At 44.9% G+C, this 19,160-nt stretch overlaps 1 protein-coding gene and 1 long non-coding RNA gene across 5 annotated transcripts in view; one reads left to right on the top strand and one right to left on the bottom strand.

The window, feature by feature from the left end:
* Window positions 1-2,891, bottom strand: part of MME (membrane metalloendopeptidase) — a 96,051-nt gene extending 93,160 nt beyond the window's left edge. Inside the window, exon 1 of one of the 4 annotated variants that reach the window (XM_025436126.3) lies at window positions 2,739-2,891. The gene's annotated coding sequence lies outside the window, so the exon portion shown is untranslated. Of the gene's footprint in view, window positions 1-785; window positions 1,087-2,294; window positions 2,400-2,442; window positions 2,541-2,738 lie in introns of those variants that run through there. The other 3 variants (XM_025436125.3, XM_025436127.3, XM_025436128.3) reach the window with 3 other exon arrangements.
* Window positions 2,892-5,292: 2,401 nt separating this feature from the next.
* Window positions 5,293-18,878, top strand: LOC112652595 (uncharacterized). Its single transcript, XR_004808620.2, has 3 exons — window positions 5,293-5,368; window positions 16,660-16,771; window positions 17,818-18,878. It is a non-coding gene; the product is annotated as an uncharacterized LOC112652595 (long non-coding RNA).
* Window positions 18,879-19,160: the final 282 nt, after the last annotated feature.

Here is a 19,160-nt window from a genome sequence, read left to right as displayed (position 1 = left end):
AGAAAAGTATTTCTGAAAGAATACAATTCACTTCTCCTTTTAGTTCTTAGAAATAACAATCGGTTCCTCTAGAGCTGGGAACCAGGGCAGCCACAGGGTTAAATTTAAGTGCTCTTTGGCACCACCAGGCTTCCAACTAGCAAGAAAACTAGTAGGCAGGCGTGCTTTCTCCTTGCTGGGTGACTCTTTCCTTCCTTCTCCTCCTTACCCTTGGGATTGGGGTACGGAGGCAGCTGGGCTCTCGATGGTTGTGCACCTAATCCCTGCAGAAATTGTTACGGGGGGGGGGGGGGGGGGAAGGCAGTGACTAAAGCTGTTAGTCCTTTCACTGGCACCAACAGACTATCCTCTGAATCACCTGCACACTCTCCACCTGCCTCTCTTGCAAACGCTCTGCAAAATTTTAGTCTTCTGCTCCTAAGCAGCGCTTCTGAACGGCACCGATCGAAAACAGAAATGATGCAAGTGAAACTTCCTAGTAAACTTTGTCCCTCATGTCCAGATACCTCTGCTGGATTCTCTATGTTCTTGTAAGAAAACGGGGCTCAGAATCTCGAGCAGCAGGATGGAACCTATCACCAAGCCCCAGACACTGGAATATCCACCTCGACTACACACAACCCCATTTTAGAGAAGGGAGGGGAGGGGGTCATTATACAAAAGAATACAAAAACATTATAAAGTTGATACTTACAGCTCCGTATAAAAGTAGGATGTGCCAAAAAAAAAACACCTACACGTTTATAAACCGCATCTCAATCTAGAGACAGGGTCGGAAAGCTCACCCCAAAAAGCAGACGCTTCCACAGGAGAGGAGAGGACAGAGGATTAAGAGATCTGACCCAACAAGCAATCTGTGAACTTCAGCTGGACGACATCACCAAAAGAACACACGATTCCTTTTGCTTAGGTAGAAACTGCGTTTCAAAGCAACAGAAAGCAGCAATTCTTAACACCGGTTGAGCACAGGCATCACTTTCTGATAGAGTCAAATCAGAGCACCTACAGCACCACAGTTCTGTTCAAGGGAAGTCTAGAAACCAAAGCAATTTCCATCTTCAGGGCGCTTCAGCGCTTTGGCATTCCCGCAAGTCTCCGGAGGTGCCCTAGTAACACAGTGCGTGTGATGGAAACTGAGGCACAGGAAGCAGGAGAGGCGGGTTCGCATGGAGGCTGTGGCTGCAGAAGCAGAGAAGCCAGGTACTCAGGAGAAATCACCTCCTTCTTTTTTTTGGGGGGGGGGGGTGGAGGACATTAATCTGCAGGTGTCCCCGGGGTGGGGGGCCTGGGATGTGGGGGTGTGGGCCCGAGGGCAGCCGGTCAAGGAAAGTCACAGCAGCAAGTTCAAGGAGGAACCGGGGAGATGTCGGTTTGCACGAGGACCCAGAGCCACGGCAGGGGGAGGCGGGGAGGACCCGCAGCCTCCGGCACCTGCTGCCCCTACAAGTCAGGTCCCACCTGCATCACCTGGAGGGGTGGGGGTGGGGGGGGCGGGGGAAACGCCGGGTTGCCCGCACCCTGCTTGCCGGGAGGGGACGCAGGGGGTCGGGGAACTTTCATCCCCGTAGGCCCCCCGCGACCGAAGCCCCCCGCGTAGAGGGCATCCCCGCGGGGCACGGAGGTGGGCGCCCCAGGAAGACCTGGGGTCATGCGCCGCGCTTGCGGCTCGGGAGAGTCAAAGTGGCTAGAGAGTTCGGAACCGGGAGGAGATCCGACAGGGACCGAATGGAAACAGACCTTGCATTTAAAAAAAAAAAAAAAAAAAAAGGAAACCCCCCCCAGATCGGCGTGCGCGCTGCGGCTGGCGATCCCCAGCGCCCCCCGCGCCCCCCAGGTCGGCGCCCCCGCGGTTGCAGCGCGGACCTCCCCGGGGCAGGGGCTGCCCCCTGCGCGCCCCCCCCCGCGTCCCTCCCCCCGAGCCCCAGGGCGCCCCCTGCACCCCCTGCGCCCCAGGACGCCCCTCGCACCCTCCAAGTCGGCGCCCCCGCGGTTGCAGCGCGGACCTCCCCAGGGCAATGCCCCCTGCGCGCCCCCCCCTGCGCCCCCCGCGCCCCCCAGGTTGGCACCCCGCTGTTGCAGCCCAGACCTCCCCAGGGCAGGGGCTGCCCCTGCGCGCCTCCCCTGCGCCCCCCCGCGCCCCAGGGCGCCCCCTGCACTCCCCGCGCCCCCCAGGTCGGCGCCCCCGCGGTTGCAGCGCGGACCTCCCCGGGGCAGGGGCTGCCCCCTGCGCGCCCCCCCTGCGCCCCCCCGCGCCCCAGGGCGCCCCCCGCGCCCCCCGCCCGCCCGGGACTCACCGCGGGGTCCGGGACAAGTTGCGGGCTCCGACCGAGGAGCCCCCCGGGCGCCGGGCGGCGGGTGCGTGCGCCCCCAGGGCACCCCGGGGTGCAGGCGGCGGGCGGGGGCGGGGTGGGGGCGCCCCGGGAGCCGCCCCCGGGCACTCACCGCGGCCTCTCGGCAGCTCCCGCGCGGGGACTCGCGGCTGCTCCCGCTGCGCCCGGGCGAGCTCGGCCGCGCACATCCCCGCGCCCCGCGCCCCGCGGCCCCCCCGCCCGGCGCCGCAGGACCGGCCGGCGAGCAGTTCCCCGCGCGACCTGCAGGGCTCGGCCGGCCTCGGCGCCCCGGCACCCCCGGCCCTCCCCGAGGGCTCGGCCAGAGCCCCCCGGACGCGGGCTCGGGGCGCCCAGCACGCAAAGCCCGGCCTCCCGCGCCTGGTCAACCCTGGGGCGCCCCGGGTCAACCTGGGCTGCAAACGATGCTCTCCGTCCGCACGGGCTCCTCCAGCTCCTCCTCGCTCCTTCCTCCCTCCGGCCAAGCTCCCTGGCTCTCTCTCTGGTTTTTTTCCCTTATGTTTTCTCGCTCCCTGCCCCCCCCCCTTTTTTTGGGTTATTTTCTTGCTTTCTTTCCTTTGCTTTCCTGCCTTTCATCACCCCCCCTTCTCTTGCCCTCCTTCCTGTCTTTCACCCCCTCCCCACTCTCTCTCTCTCTCTTGCCCTCCTTCCTGTCTTCCTCTCCCTCTCTCCGCTTTCCCTCTCCTCTCTTTCTTCTCCTCCTTCCTTTTTCTTGGTCAGACCGAAAGGATGGCAAGAGCCGTGCTGTGTCCTGAGACGCCCCACTCCCGCCTCCTGCCTCTTGGGCCCCGAGGGGGTGGGTGGCCTCCTGCGGGCCTGCGGGTGCGGAGGGAAAGTCGCAGAAAAATGAGCTGAGGAGCTCGACCTACTGTGGAACCCGAGTTCTAGGTGTCTGCACCCTTGTCAGTGTAATGGAGCCAAGCAGGGCCCCATATTCCTGTAAGATTTGCAATTCCTTCTCAAGGAAGTTTGCTTGTTTGTTTGTTTGTTTGTTTGTTTTTTAAAGAAAATACTTTTTTTCCAAAGGCAATTCCTTGGTCAAAGCTGCGCCTTAGCAGCTTGAAGTGTCCAGGAGCTCCGGAGAACTACCCTCCCCTCACGGGTGTTTTGACTGCACTTAGTCAATGCCGAGCACCTACCAGGAGCTCTAACACTGATCCCTTTGCTCTTTCCAATCACGCAGAGACACACGCACACCCTGGGGAGGTCCCACCGAAATACAGGTGACTCTTCTTGAACTTGCAATGATCTGCTTTTAACATCAAGTGACTGACACTTTACATGGTAGAGCCGAAAGGCAAGGAGAAAGAGTGATGCTTGCTATGAAATAGTAAATGGAATACAATGGAGACAACTTTAAAAAAAAAAAGGATAAAACAATCATTAAATAATTGGATTAATGTAGATAAAGCTAATATATAGGCTTCAAAGGTACTCTCTCCCTCTCTCTGTGCTTTGCTCTTTCTCGGTGCGTGTGTTGGATGCCACTTAATCCTCACGACAAACCTAAACTTCGATGTAATTGCCTCACAAATGAGCATAAGGAACTTGGCTAAGTTAAAACCACCGGGAACTGTTTCAGTTGGAATGTGAACCCAGTGCATTCTTTTGTTTTGTTTTACGATTTTATTTTTAAGTAATTTCTACACCCAGCGTGGGGCTCGAACAAACCCCAGATCAAGGGTCTAGTGCTCTGCCGACTAACCAGCCAGGTGCCCTTGACTCCTGATCATTTTGATTCAAATGCTGAGTTTCTGGTATCCTCATGTTACAGAGAGGACTGAAGCATATATAGGTGATTCACTAAATTTACTAAAATTCATTGTGTGAGAAATCTAGATCTTCTAACACTCTACTGCTTAATTTTTATTACTGTTCAGCTAAATCACCAAAATGTTATTTCAACCTTATGTAATCAACGTGAACTAAAAAGGAGTCAGAAAAATCCTTTTTTTTTTTTTTTTTTTTCCACGTAGCCAGTCCTCAGTTTCTTCATAGGGAGCCCCATGTATTAAAAATGTAATACTTTTCTTCTCATTAACATAATAATGAATGTTGGGGGGTGCCATGGCCAGAATAATCCCCAAATTTGCATATCAACGGGAAATGCAAGTTAAACTCATGCCTGATCTTAACAATTCTATTTAAACTTTTCAAGCTACATTTTGTTTTCCAATTTGCACAAAAATTTTAAACAGAAAAAGTTCTTTTGGAAGGTAATAGAATATCCTTGCAGTTCATGAATATCTTATTACCGGTAGGAAATAAGACAGTCTGGTTTGTATATAGTGCCTCTAAACTTATAGCTGAAAGTTGAAAATAAAGATAATCCATTTAAATTCTTTTAAACATTTAAGATGTTAATGAGAACTTTTTGGACTATTCAGTTATTAAGCATACATCATAGTTTTAGTTCTGTCTTGTTGCAAGAAGAGAAACCCTGCAGGAAGCCAATTCACCGATCCACTCTTGATAGGGGTATTTTAAAGGAAAAAAAGAATGAATATAGAGTATACAGCAAAAGAAAAATACCATGGTTAATTATTTTTAGACTCCTTTTCAGCCGATAGTCAAGTGTATTTCCCATAAGAAGTCTTAATCTCATTAAAGTTTACCAGAAGTTTAAGGGTTTTATCAAAAAAGCTAAATCCTTTCCCAGAAGGAAGTGATGCAAGTTTGAGAAGATTTCTCTTTTAAGGGATCTAATAAAGAGCCCCCAGGTAATGAAACTCAGAAAACTGAGATTTACAGAGGTTGGCCAAGGTCATGCAATTTGGTGAGTTATACGGATGGAGGAGAAAGCCAGTCCTCCTGGCCACCATGCAGAAGTTATTAAGAGTGGAATGCATTGGTTCTAGCAACTTGCAAAGTAGATCCTTAAAAGCTGCCCTTGTATGCAACACTTACCACTGCTTGATAAGTTTTTTTTTTTTTTAAACAGGTCCTTTAAATGTACCACTGAGCCAGCAAGAAGGTGAAGGAAAAGCCAAAATCAAAAAGCCAGGAATTCCTGAAGGCTTGTAAGTACTAAAGATGGCACTGTCCTGGGGGTATCTACCTATCTCTGTAGGCCTCCCCAAACCTAGAGCTGCAATTGTAACAGGGCTTAGAAGTGCCAGGGACTCCTTAGAGAGCAAGGTGAAAAGTCAGGTCAGAGACTCCTGCGTAAAGCTGAGGCCACTGAAAAGAAACATCTGTAGTGCAAAGGTGAACTGGAAAAAAGAAAAAACCAGAAGTCAAACTATTCCCACCCCCGCCCTTCCCTCCCTCGCCATGCCAAACATAAATGTTTGCTTTTGTCAGCTTGACTCAGGCAGGTATATTTATGCCAGAAAGCTTCTGCTGAAAATTCATAATCAGGCCAGACTTCAGATGGGCAGTAGGGCTAGGATTTACACTAATTATGTGGCATGAAAATTCCCAAGTTAAAAATCTATAATAAAGTGGTTCCAGCTGGACTATGCCAAACAAAAATGGAGAGAATTATTATTACTTAACTCTCACTAAAGGAACTTACTGAAAATGAACTTATAAAACAAAATGATACTGAAGTAGGAAAGCTGAAGGGACTCCATTTTAGAAAGGCTCCATCTCTGCTGCTTTCCTGCTAGGCCCCGTTTGCTCACGTTCCATATTTTGCCTCTGAATATGCCAAAGAAGTTATGTTCCCACTTCAAGGGGGAAGCAAGAAAGTTAATCGTTTTCAGAATTTTGTCCTAGGCCCCACACACCTGATAACACCTAAGTTGAGCCAGATCCCAAACACGTTCCCAGACATTATTAACCTTAAACAAATCTCAGCTAATGCTGGCATCGATACCCCTGCCTTCAATAATTCATGGAATAATACCTATTGTTCACCCAACACTCACCTTTGATTAGACCCTACCATGGATTCCTGAAGAAATACATACTCTAGATCTTTTCCAACATAAACCCCTAGCCCCGGGCCACGATGAGACCCATTCTCCTTTCCTCTCCGAGTCTTGCAGACATTCCATCTGCTATTCTCTGTCAGCCACCCTATTCAATAAACTGTTCTCACTTTCTCTGGCTCACAGTTGATTTCTAATCGAAGTGAAGCCAAGGACCTTCTTGATAAGTCCTGTGGGACCCTCCCCTGTGTTCTTGGACTCAGCCTGCCTGAGTTAATACTAGATAGATCAGATATTAAAGGAGGGATAAGCAAAGAACATAGTAACAACATAGGTAAATCTAAGCAAACACTGGCTAAAAAAAAAAAAAAGTCTGGGCGTACAGATGGCCAACAGACCCGTAAAAAGGTATCACTCATCATCAGGGAAATGCAAATCAAAACTACAATGAGATACCACCTCAGACCTGTCAGAATGGCTAAAATCAACAACACAGGAAACAACAGGTGTTGGAGAGGATGTGGAGAAAGGGGAACCCTCTTGCTCTGTTGGTGGGAATGCAGACTGTGCAGCCACTGTGGAAAACAGCATGGAGTTTCCTCAAAGCTAAAAAATAGAACTACCCTATAATCCAGTAATTGCACTACTGAGAATTTACCCAAAGAATACCAAAATACTAATTCAAAGGGATACGTGCACCCCAGTGTTTATAGCAGCATTATTAACAATAGCCAAATCATGGAAAGACGTATTGGCCCAAATACGTCCATTGACTGATAAATGGATAAGGAAGATGTGGTATATGTATACAATGGAATATTACCCAGCCATCAAAAAAAGAATGAAATCTTGCCATTTGCAATGGCATGGCTGGAGCTAGAGAGTATAATGCTAAGCAAAATAAGTCAGTCAGAGAAAGACAAATGCCATATGATCTCACTCTTATGTGGAGTTTATGACACAAAGCAAACAAGCAGAGGGAAAAAAAGAGGCAGACCAAGAAACAGACTCTCAGCTATAGAAGACAAACTGCTGGTTACCGCAAGGAAGATAGATGGAGGGGATGGATTAAATAGATTATGGCATTAAGGAGAGTACTTGTGATGACACCAGGTATATGGAAATTTGAATCACTGTACTGTACACCTGAAACTAATATTACGTTGCATGTTAATTGGAATTTATATAAAACTAAAAAAAAGGGGAGTGGGGAGTAAAAAAGATCAACTAAAATACTAGACATAATGGTGTATAACTTGAGAGCTAATTAGACTTAAAGCACTCTAAGTGCTTACTGGTGTTGTTGGTGTTGTGCCCAAGATTGCGAATCCGAGAAACCACCAAGGAGCCGACACCGATGCAAGCGCACGCACGAGGGTTTATTAGGAAGCTCGAACTTGGGTCCAGGTATACCCGACACAGTGGAGCAGGGACTTGGACCCTCAAGTGGGTAACAGCTGGTTTTTTTATGGGCTGGTCTAGGGGATTTTCAGAAGGGGTGGAGGAATTTTTCAAGTTCTGTTTACATTCTGACATGGGGCTTTCAAGGGCCTTGAGCTCTGTTCTCATTCTAATATGGGACTTTCTACCACAGGCCTGGGCTCTGTTGTCTTTGATACGGGATTCCCTGCCGAGGACATTCTGCAGTTTTTCCTATAAAGTTCAGCTTTTATTCACAGGGGCCTAAGATGTCTGTACTTGTGCTAATGCTAAACTTGAGGTGGAATGGCCTTGATTTTTCTCGGCCTCCACAGTTGGAAAGGAGGATAATGATACTGATTAATTTTAGATTTTATTAAATTGATTATACATGCAAAAATTATTAGTATTAACCACTCAAAGAGGGGAAATACAGTGCATAAGGTCAACTGTTGCAGAGAGAAGAAAACTAGAATTAATAAAGGGCAATCTAAAGGAAAATAAGAAAAGAGAAAAAAATGAAATATTAGAAAACACATACAGAAAGTACAAAAATAAGATGACAGAAATAAATCCAGATTTATCAATTACAATAAATATAATTGGACGTAATTCTCCAGTTATAGGGCAAAGATTATAGCACAATAGATAAACCAAATGCAGCTACCTTCTATTTAAGAGACAAACTTAAAACATAAGAGTATAGAATGGTTGAAAATGAAATGATGGATAATAAAGATATATCAAACAAATATTAACCAAAAGACAACTGGTGTAGCAATATTGTAATCAGACAAAATAGACTTAAATTTTACCAAAAAAAAAAAAAAAAAAGGAGAGAGAGAGTACTCATTTCAGCAGGGTAATACAATTCTAACCTTGATTACTTCTGGGAGCATACATGTTAAATAAGACAAAAAATAACAGTACAATAGGAAATTGATAATTCACCATGATAAGGATGATTTTAATATGCTTTTCCCAATATTTCACAAATCACGAGCATAAATCAGTAAGGACATAGAAGATCTGAATATCAGTACTAACAATGTGTCTAATAGAAGTGTATTGAATATTTCACCCAAGAATTGGAGAATACACACTTGTCCTTGACAAGTAATTCTTATGGAAGGTGTGGACTAGATTTTGGGCAAGGGAGCTTCTACAGGAGGTTGTATGTTAAAGCCTCCCCCCTCTCTCTTTTTTTTCTGTTGAGATTTATCTCCCTGAAGTTTGCACTTCAAGGAATGGCCTAGATAAGGTGATAAGAGTTAGTTTAGCTTGGGGGAGAAGACTTGAAAAAGAAAGAAAAAAAGAAAGAAAATCCTATCAGGTTTTGAATATCAACTTCTAGTTTGGCCAAGAATTTTTAAAAATCCTTTTAAATATCTTTCAGTTTCAGCGGGGAAGCAGTATATATTTCTGGCGGTACTAAACACCACTCTGGACTTAAGCGGCATCCAAGAATTGAGTGCAAAAGCTATTTTATTTTTCTCTCTTTAATGAGCACTACAGACAGACCTAGGAGAGCTAACTCTGGTGAGAATCTCCACTCTTAGCTGGTTTCTGACGGTCTTCCTAGGATTTTATCCACGGGCTACAAGTGGGTTTAAAGCAGAGGGTGTATCTCCAGTATGTACCAGAATTTGGCAAGGTTTTTCATTAATTTTAATTTGAGTTTGTTTCCCTTAGCTGTTTAAGGGGAAAAAACATAGCAGTTTATCAGATAATTCCTCAGAGTCTTGTCAACTCTGAGAGGGGTCCGTACGGAGGTTCTCCCTTCACGGTAAGGCCACTGACTTGGTGGACTTTCATTTACAGTCTTGTAGTCTCTTTAGAGTGGAAGGACAATTTAGAGAGAGGATAAATGATACAATGAGTGCTATAAAAGAGGAAAGTAGGAGTTGGGTCCATCTTTGGTTTTAGATACTTTTTGTGTCATTTTTGTGTGGGTGATCTTTTTTCAATGAAGCTATTTTGGAATCTTGAAGCCTTCTGAAGCCTTCTGCATACCAATTAAAATAGGTATCTCATTCTGTTTGTTTAATTTGGGAACACTATTTTTAAGTGCACTTCTTAAACGATCTTATCTAATTGGAACATTCCTCATAATGGCCATTGTAATTTCCCTCCCTGAGGGCTGGCAGCAATTTTGTTGGACCCTTAACCACAAAACAGAGTTCAATCCACATTTCCGTCCAGCCCTGTTTTGGGAACCCCGACCTGACAGTTACTAAGTTCTCAGGAGACAAAACAGTGATGTCCGATTCCAGGGTTTCAGGGTAAGATTTTGTCATTTTTGTAGATATTTGTAAGTTCCAGGAGCATAGCAATTAGACTTCAAATAAACAGGTATGCTGGAAGGTGGCACACTTAACGCCTTAGAATTTAAGGATCTCATTCTTTTTCAGCTAATCCTTTGAATCTCTTGGAGTCAAACTGATACCTAATGAAGATGTGCCACTGAGGTAGAGATCGTGCGGTGTTTTGGGGTGAACCTCATTGCACAGAGATTTTCTTAAGGTTGGCAGGTGACCTAGTGTCAATCTAACCTGTTCTGTGACCAACTTATCCTAACCTGGGAGTCTTTAGTGGCAAACATTCTAATAGCTTTTAAGTGCTCAATTCATGCCCATCAAGTTTTGTGGCTTTTTATCTTTCAAGATTCCCAGGAACACTTAGTGGACCCAGTCCAGCTTAAGCCACATCTAGTCTGATCCCAGATCCAGTCCAATTCTTACGTTGGATCCAATCTGATCTTGGACCCCGGCCAGTTTGTCAGCTGAACCCAGTCCAACTACCAGGATTTCCCAATGCGGAATCTAGGGATTGGGGAGAGAACCAATGGACCCCCAGTGAATGGGGATTGCAGACTGACTGCAAACAAATGGGGAAATACAGCTGCTGCCAGCAGTTCCCAACACGGAATCTGGGGAAGAATTCCAAACAAATGTGGAACTGCCAACTAAACTACCAGCGGTTCCCAATGTAGAATCTGGGGACAACCAAGGGCTGGGGTTCCTAATCAAATAGGGAACTGAATGGAAAGTCAATTAGTTTGGGACTTGACATAAAAAGAGTGGAGCCCAGAACTGAGAGAAACTTACCTACCGCCTTGGAAATGGCGGAAAAGGCAATTGAAGGATTCTCAGGTTACCACGCTGGTTTTTCTTGTCATCTCTGAAGCTATCAGGAGTTCGCTTCTGATGTTTGCCACTGGTGCCACCAACTCTGTTTTAAAAAATTCAGCTGAGTAAATTTGAAGATCTAATTGGCTTTATTCAATGATTCATGAATTAGGCAGCATCACAGCTAGCAAAGAAGAGAGGAGCTTCAAAGAGCTGTGCAAAATGGGAGACTTTTATAGGAAGAGGGCAGGGACAATGGAAAAGTGGGTTATGTCATCTTCCGTTGGGAACAGAAAGGGGTCTATCCGGTGGATTACTTCACTACTGCTTAAGCCAGATTGACCAGTTTAAGATTACATTCCTGGGAGGGGTTGAAATCACAATTACACTAGGCATTAAGTCTTAGTTTGCTGAAGTGGGGCTTAGCACAAGTGACTCAATTTAGGACCTATTTCTTCTTTTTTTTAGCAGCATGTATAAGAGATCGTCTTGATGACCTTGCAATAAGGAATGATTTCAAGCCCCAAAAGTTCAAAACATAAAAGAGTCTGATAAATTTAATTACAAATTAGATTCTATTTGTTTGCTAAAAAACAAAACAAAACAAACAAACAAAAAAAACCTTGTAGAGAAAATAAAAAGCAGAGCATTAAGGAAAGATCTACAACATAAAAAAATGGAAATTAATTGGAATATATAAAGGACTGCAAATAAAAGCCAGACAATTCCCCCAAATGGAATAAAGACAGACATTAAAACAAAGCCTAAATAAAAAAGACCATCGCGTATAAGAAGATACACAATCTCATTAATAGGTAAATGCCAATTAAAACTCCAATGTAGGGATCCCTGGGTGGCGCAGCGGTTTGGCGCCTGCCTTTGGCCCAGGGCGCGATCCTGGAGACCCGAGATCGAATCCCGCATTGGGCTCCTGGTGCATGGAGCCTGCTTCTCCCTCTGCCTGTGTCTCTGCCTCTCTCTCTCTCTCTGTGTGACTATCATAAATAAATAAAAATTAAAAAAAAAAAAAAAAACTCCAATGTAGACCCAAGTTTTACTCAACCTGACTTCTTACACATCACTGGGAAGATTAATAATTTGTACAATCTGCCAGAAGAAAAAGAAAAAAAGTCATCCTTGTAAAAGGCAAACAGTATTATGGGCTATCTTTTCAATGGGATTTTGAGCATCGGCTAGCACAAAAGTAGGAAAACTTGGTCTGTAAAGGGCCAGATAGTTAATATTTAAGACTTTGTCCACATACATTTGTTGCATATCTTTTTTTTTTCCTTTTAAAACTCCTTAAAAATATTTTAGTATCTTAGCTTGTGGGCTCTATAAAAGCAGGCTGCTTGACCACTACTGGATTTGGTCAGCCAGCTACAGTTTGCAAATTCCTGGCTTAGAGATCCTCCAGGATAATCTGACAGTATTGGAGCGTATACCCTGGGTGACTTTCTACTGACCATGCTATTTTGCAACTGGAAAAAGGGAGCCTTTATTGGAAACCAATAATAATGCAAATGCATTTGTTTGGGAATTTGTAGGAAAATGATAGCAACGGAAATGATTCTTGTTTAAACAATGCAAATAAATCTTTTCTGGCAAAGACACTAATGATCCCCATTGAAAAGATAACCCCAAACATAACCCCCAAAGATAATCCCTGTCTATATTGACAGGCCAGTATAGATTTGGAAAAAAACTACACTTTAGCAAACTATTTTGGAAAACATTTGCATTATCTGGAAAGTTGAAAAAGCACATGATTTATAATCCAGCAATTCTACTTTCAGATACGTATTCTAGAAAAGAGCTTGCACATGTGCACCTGGAGATATGAGCAAGACTTCATCACAGCTTCATCTGTAATTAATAATAATAATAATAATAATAATAATAAAAAAACACTAGGAACAACACAAAAGTCCATTGGTGGGAGAATGGGTAAAATATTGAAATACATTCAAAAGGTGGAATACTAGGGATCCCTGAGTGGTTCAGCGGGTTAGCGCCACCTTCAGCCCAGGGAGTGACCTCGGGTCCCGGGATCGAGTCCCACATTGGGCTCCCTGCGTGGAGCCTGCTTCTCCCTCTGCTTGTGTCTCTGCCTCTCTCGCTTTCTCTCTGTGTCTCTCATGAATAAATAAAATCTTTAAAAAAATAAAGTTTTTTAAAAAAGGTGGAATACTAGAATCCTACACAGAATGCAAAATAAGCAACTGCAGTCAAATCAGTGTGGATGATTCTGAAAAACAATGTTGAGTGAAAAAGCAAGCAAATCCTGGGCAGGATTGTATAGATACGAAGAAAAGAAAGGACATGATGATTATGTAATCAAGGAAGCCCTAGATGAGTGGGTCAGAGAAACGCAAACAAGCATTTACAATAGAACATGGTAATTTTCATAACTGAGTTATATACAAAGTTCATTTGATATGTGATAGGCGACTCTTCACCGCTGGGCCTATCCGATTACTTCATCACTTAGCACTTTTTTTTTTTTATTATTCGATTTGAGGAACTCGCTAGAGAGAGGAGAGGATAAACGCATTCATGACGGAGAGAACTTAGAGAACATTCTCTCTGTCTCGACTGGTGCAGGAGATGCAGTGTAATATTTTGATGACTTCAAATGGTTTGGGGTTGCTGGCACGGGAGGGATGGCGAGGGAGAGCCCACCGAAGAGGTCGGGCCAGATCATGCAGGACTTTGTGCCTGCTGACAATGGTTGACGCTCTGTTGCAGGCCGGAGGAAGTGGTAGCACTTGTTGAGGGGGCGGGAGGGGCCCAGCTGAGGACACCCAGGCTGCGCCAGGGCTCGAGGAAAGGTGGACGGGGAGACAACAACGCGGGCAGAGACACCTGCCAGGGGCCACGCAATGATCCCCAGGAGAGCTGCTTTTTCAAATAACCGACTGACCTCAGGCGGTGAAAGGTTTTTGAGCGGAATCCACAGCATTTGGTGGGTGTTTAAACACCGAAGGTAAAGAAGCAGCAGGAATCTAGTGACTCCCGCAGTCTGGGGCAACGAGACCAACCTGCCCCTTGCCTGAGACAGGAGACGGTTGGCGGCCAGCGGTGGGTAGGCCGTCGGGTGGCTTGCTGAAATTGTCGCATGTCTGCCACGTGATAGAATCCAACAGGGGCAGGTTTGTTGCTTCCCTCACTCCCGCAAAATGTCTAAATATGTGTTAGGGGCCGGGGACACCCGGAGGCTCAGCATTGGAGCATCTGCTTCTGGCCCAGGGCGTGACCCCAGGGTCCCGGGATCGAGTCCCGCATCGGGCTCCCCACAGGGAGCCTGCTCTTCCCCCTGCCTGCGTCTCTGCCTCTCTGTGTCTCTCATGAATAAATAAATAAAATCTTAAAAAAAATATTTGTTATGGGCCAAGTGCAATCATTAACCGTGATGATGGGACAAAGAAGGCCCTGAAATGCCATAGCTTCGCGACCCTGTCACCAGGCCAAGTTTTAGACCATAACTGACTTGACTGAAACCTGAATTTCCAAATGTGGATGGAGCCCACGCTCCGGCTGCGCTGTCCCATGTGCTCCGATAGTGCGGGGCAGGACCCCCACAGGGACATGCGGCACTTTCCCCTGCATGAGGCCGTGACTAAGCTCAGTTACAGACCTGGGTCTCACCCCCACCCCCAGGTCCCTAAGCAGCCGGAAATTCCTCTATTGACCAGGTACAGAGAAGGGGGATGCACGCTTGGCATCCACAAGCCTGGCACCCGTCCTAGCTTGGCGGGAGGGCTGTCTGTGGCAGGCACTCGGAGGGGGCCACCGCCACACGCTAAGGACATGGGCCTGTCACCCGCCCGGGACACCTCTGGGCTGCGTCTCCTGCGGACATCCGAGGCCGGCCGGGAGCTGAGCACCAACCGGGCAGCCCCAGGGGGAACCCAGACTGGGGACAGCTGTTCAGCCCTGGCACCGGGCACCTCGCCAGCTCTGCTGCTTTCTGACTCTGACCTTGAACAGGGGCGCTGAGTGCAAGCAGTCGACGGGGACAAGCAAGATAAAGAAAAGTAATGTGGCTTCTAAGCAAACTTCCAGGTGGGAACACTTGCATCTCACCTCGATCCAGTCACCTTGTCAATATAATCAATTCCCAACCCCTCTTGGATCCGTCTTTTCCAGGAAAAGTGCCAAATGAAATAGAAATATCTTGATGGTACTCTTAGGGTTTTTGCTTTATCCCGTAGCATTTCATTTGTGAAAATAAAGCTGACCTTTAACCCCACCGTTCTTAATCCTTTCCACCAGACAGTCACTCTTACCAGTTCAGATTATTGCATTTACCCATGTTCTTTAAGTCCTAGGGACGCCTGGGGGGCTCAGTGGTTGGGCGTCCGCCTTAGGCCCAGGCCGTGACCCCACATCGGGCTCCCGGCATGGAGCCTGCTTCTCCCTCTGCCTGTGTCTCTGCCTCTCTGTGTCTCTCATGAATAAATAAATAAAATCTTAAAAAAAAAAAATCCTCATGAAAAATCTTTAAAGTTCACCTTGATCCACACATGCATATGTACGCACACAGCGGCTTTCAGTGCACATTTGTATTATAATGTTTAAAATATCTGAATGCCAAATCCTAGGGAACACTCACTGCTGTAACTAATTGTTCTAAGACACGTTTTAATGTAAAACAACAACAACAACAAAATATTTTCCAGAATGGTGATGCGGGAATACTATTCCACAAGTTTGTTCAGTGTGTGTGACTACACTGCAACTTTTAAAATTAAGCCAGAAAAAAAATTAGAGGGATGAAGGTATTAATAGGATCCATTCGACCAGGGCAAAATGCATGGAACTGAAAGCTCCAAAAACGTTCAACAATGTGCTCGGTTTTGTTTTTGCTCCTATCAAACGGATCGTGTTATTATAGAAGAGTTTTTGTCTGTCCCCCAGCCCACCTGTGATATCTACGGTTATTGATGGAGGCAGCAGTTACATTCCCAAGGGAAACTAATCTCTTCCTGTTCCCCCTGGTTGTGCCCATTTCCTGCTGCCTCTCGAGCTGGGGAAGGGAGGCAAATCCCAATAAGGTATTTCTGCTGGGACTGTCTGACATCACAAAGATAAAGGATAGGTTTAGTCACATTCTTGCTAAATTGAGTCAGTATCAGGGTATTAAAATAGCTAAAGGTAATGGAGCCTATCCCTAGTCTGTTAAACTGACAGTCTTGCTTTTTACTCATTTGAAACTCAATGGGTTTCTTTCTGCTAAGGAATTCAGGGTCAGATTAATTTCCCCGGTAACTCTTTGAAGTGGGTGTTAATAAAATTAAAAAAGGTTTCTCCATAAAGTACGATTTTTCTCTTCCTCTCATATCTCCGATAAATTGCTAAGGCACAAGTTCACGCTAGCAGGGAGTGATTAATCGTACTCTAAAGTCTCAAAGAAAAAGGGTCAGGTTAGTACTCTTCCATTACAAGGATGCTTACCTTCCGTCCAAATCAGTCTCTTGGGGGCTCAGCCTGGAAAAACCTCTCTGAACTCTGAGTCCCCCCCCCCCGCCCCCCACTAATCCTCTCACCTTGCTGCGGAAAAGCCTTCCTTAATTTTCTCCATTTTTTCTAGCCCTGTGATTTTTTGGTAGAAGTCTTCAATACATATATTTCACCAACTTTCACTTCTCAGTTGCACAACACGGAGCTACCACTGGGCTCTTCCAACCTTTTTTTCCCTCCATGTGTCCACTGGACCAAGCATCTTTCTTCTCCTTTCATCTCCCTACCATTTCTTCCTTGATTGCTCTTATCCGTCCGTTTTTATAATTTCGTGAGGCTTATAGACTCATAACTAACTAACGAGCCTTCGTCAGTTCGTCCAGCCCGTTTCCTGAGCCGCAGACCTACTTTTGCTTCCATTCGCAGGACCCTTCCCAGACCCTGCTCCTGTGACCCAGCCAATTTTACAGAATCAGCATTGCCCAAGTTCATCGAGCCTTGGCACATCCAAGTGGTCTTTCATGACTTCTTCATTATAGTAAGTTCCCGCGTCCTAACATGTTTAATCTCTACAGGATCTCTTGGATTCTTTCCCTACGTTCCATTCCCAAAGCCAACATTAGCCAGCATGAATTCTTTTCTCTTATTTTTTCCTGGATTATTATATCAGTATTTTAACTATTATCCTTACAAAAAAAAAACCACCCACAATTTTCATCTTTTCCTTATCTCAATTCATTGTTTACTTTAGTCCCTGGTTGACTGCTGGATGAGGAAGGGAAGAATTATCCCCTACAAGTTTAAGAAGAGGCATGGCCTTATCAATGTCTTGCTTTTAGACTTCAAGCCTTGAGCTGTGAGACAATACATCTCTGTTGTTTTAAGGTGCCAGTTGTGGTACTTTGTTAAGACAGCCCTAGGAAACTAACACTGACATCTAAGGAGCTCATTAAATAGATTGAGGGGGGAAAAAAATCTTCCAGGTGACAGTACATTCAAAAGGGTAGAGAAGCGGAGGGGTACCTAGAGGAATCCTATCAAAGCAACTGAATTGCTTAATTTCAACAGGATCTGTGTAGTTCAATGAATAATAAACATACAAACAAACAGTGCGTGGTGTTCCATTATTTCACACAATGAATGTGTACCTCAGAATGAACAAAAGAAATGAGACACAAACCTTAGCCTCTTTTTTCTTTTTCCTGAGCCTGTCTCTTTGTGCCTCTCCTCACTGAGTATTTTGCCAATTGGAGGATGCATACTGTTGTGAAATATGCCTTTTTAAAAACCAAAAAAAACCAAAAAACAAAAATAAAAACAAAAAATCATGGCTTCTAAACATAAGCCAAACACTTTATTTGGTTTTCAACGAAAGAAACAGGTATCTCTTCCAATATGGACAAAATACTGCACATATTTTAATTACTGAGAGATCTTTTACAATTTGACACCTTCCTCATGGGCTTTCAAGGGTAATTTTGGCTCCACCTAATTTTTGCCTATCCAGATTTGAGGATCCGACTCTTTAGTAAGACTTAACTTTATTGTAAAAGGTTATCTAATGTCCAGTTTTCTGTTCCTAAGGCACCTCAAAGTTGGTCACTCATCACCAGGGAGATGCAAATGAAAACTACAATGAGATGTCACTCCACACCTGTCAGAATGGCTGGAATCAAAAACACAAGAAACAACAATGTTGGTGAGGATGTGGAGGAAAAGGAACCTTCTTGTGCTATTGTTGGGGGCACAGCCACAGTAGGACACAGTATGGAGTTTCCCAAAAAAATTAAAAATAGAATTACCCTACAACCAGTAATCGCACTACTGGATATTTACCCCCCAAAACACAAAAACAACTAATTCAGAGAGACACATGTACCCTTATGTTTACTGCAGCATTATCTACAGCAGCCCAATGATGGAAGCAGCCCAGGTGTCCATCAATAGATGGATGGATAAAGAAGAGGCGGTGTATATAAATAATGGGACATTAGTCAGCCACTAAACATAATGAAATCTTGCCATTTGCAACCACATGGATGGAGCTAGAGAGTATAATGCTAAGCGAACTGAAGTCTGTCAGAGGAAGACAAATACTATGTGATTTAACTCATATGTGGAATTTAAGAAACAAAACAAATGAGCAAAAGGGGAAAAAAGAGAGAGATGGAGAAAGAGACCAACCAGACTCTTAACTACAGGGAACAAACTGATGGTCACCAAAGGGGAAATGGAGGGGAAGGGTGAAGCCAGCGGTGGGGATTAGGAGGGCACTTGCAATGAGCACTGGGTGTTGTATGGAATTAAAAAAAAAAAAAAAGACCTCAAAGTTGGAGGGTAGAGTGTAGGTCATCAACAGACCAGCAATTTTTATTTTCTTTACCAGGCCAGGGAAATTCTGAGACAGCTTAACAGAGGTTTTGTTTTTTTTTGTTTTTAGTTTTTTTTTCAGAGCTTATTCACATATGACACTTTTAAGTATAAAAAAGAACTGCCCCATATATTAAATAGCTACATATATCATCCACATCAAACAACATGTGTATGGGTGTGTGTGCATGTGCATGTGTGTGCACCTACAGTGGGGAAACTGAGATGACGAGACATCGAGGAATTCTCTGAAGTCATAGAACTAATCATGGGAAAACTAGGATATGAATTCATATAGTCTAACTTTGAATTTAGCATTTTTCCAACTTGAGTATGATGATTGTTCTCTCTCTCTCTCTCTCTCTCTCTCTCTCTATATATATATATATATATATATATATATATATATATATATATATGATTTTCCAGCATGGAGTTTCTCCACAGGGAAAATTTTGCTTTCCGGGCTACATTTGGCAATGTTAGAAGACATTTTATTTTGAAGGGGTGCTGGTGGCATCCGGTGGATAGAGGCTAATATCTGAACGTCTTACAAT

The sequence above is a fragment of the Canis lupus genome, chromosome 23, assembly GCF_003254725.2.
Source record: "Canis lupus dingo isolate Sandy chromosome 23, ASM325472v2, whole genome shotgun sequence".
Classification (NCBI taxonomy): domain Eukaryota; kingdom Metazoa; phylum Chordata; class Mammalia; order Carnivora; family Canidae; genus Canis; species Canis lupus.
The sequence above is the reverse complement of the archived record's forward strand: the minus strand, read 5'-3'. Positions and strand labels throughout refer to the sequence as shown.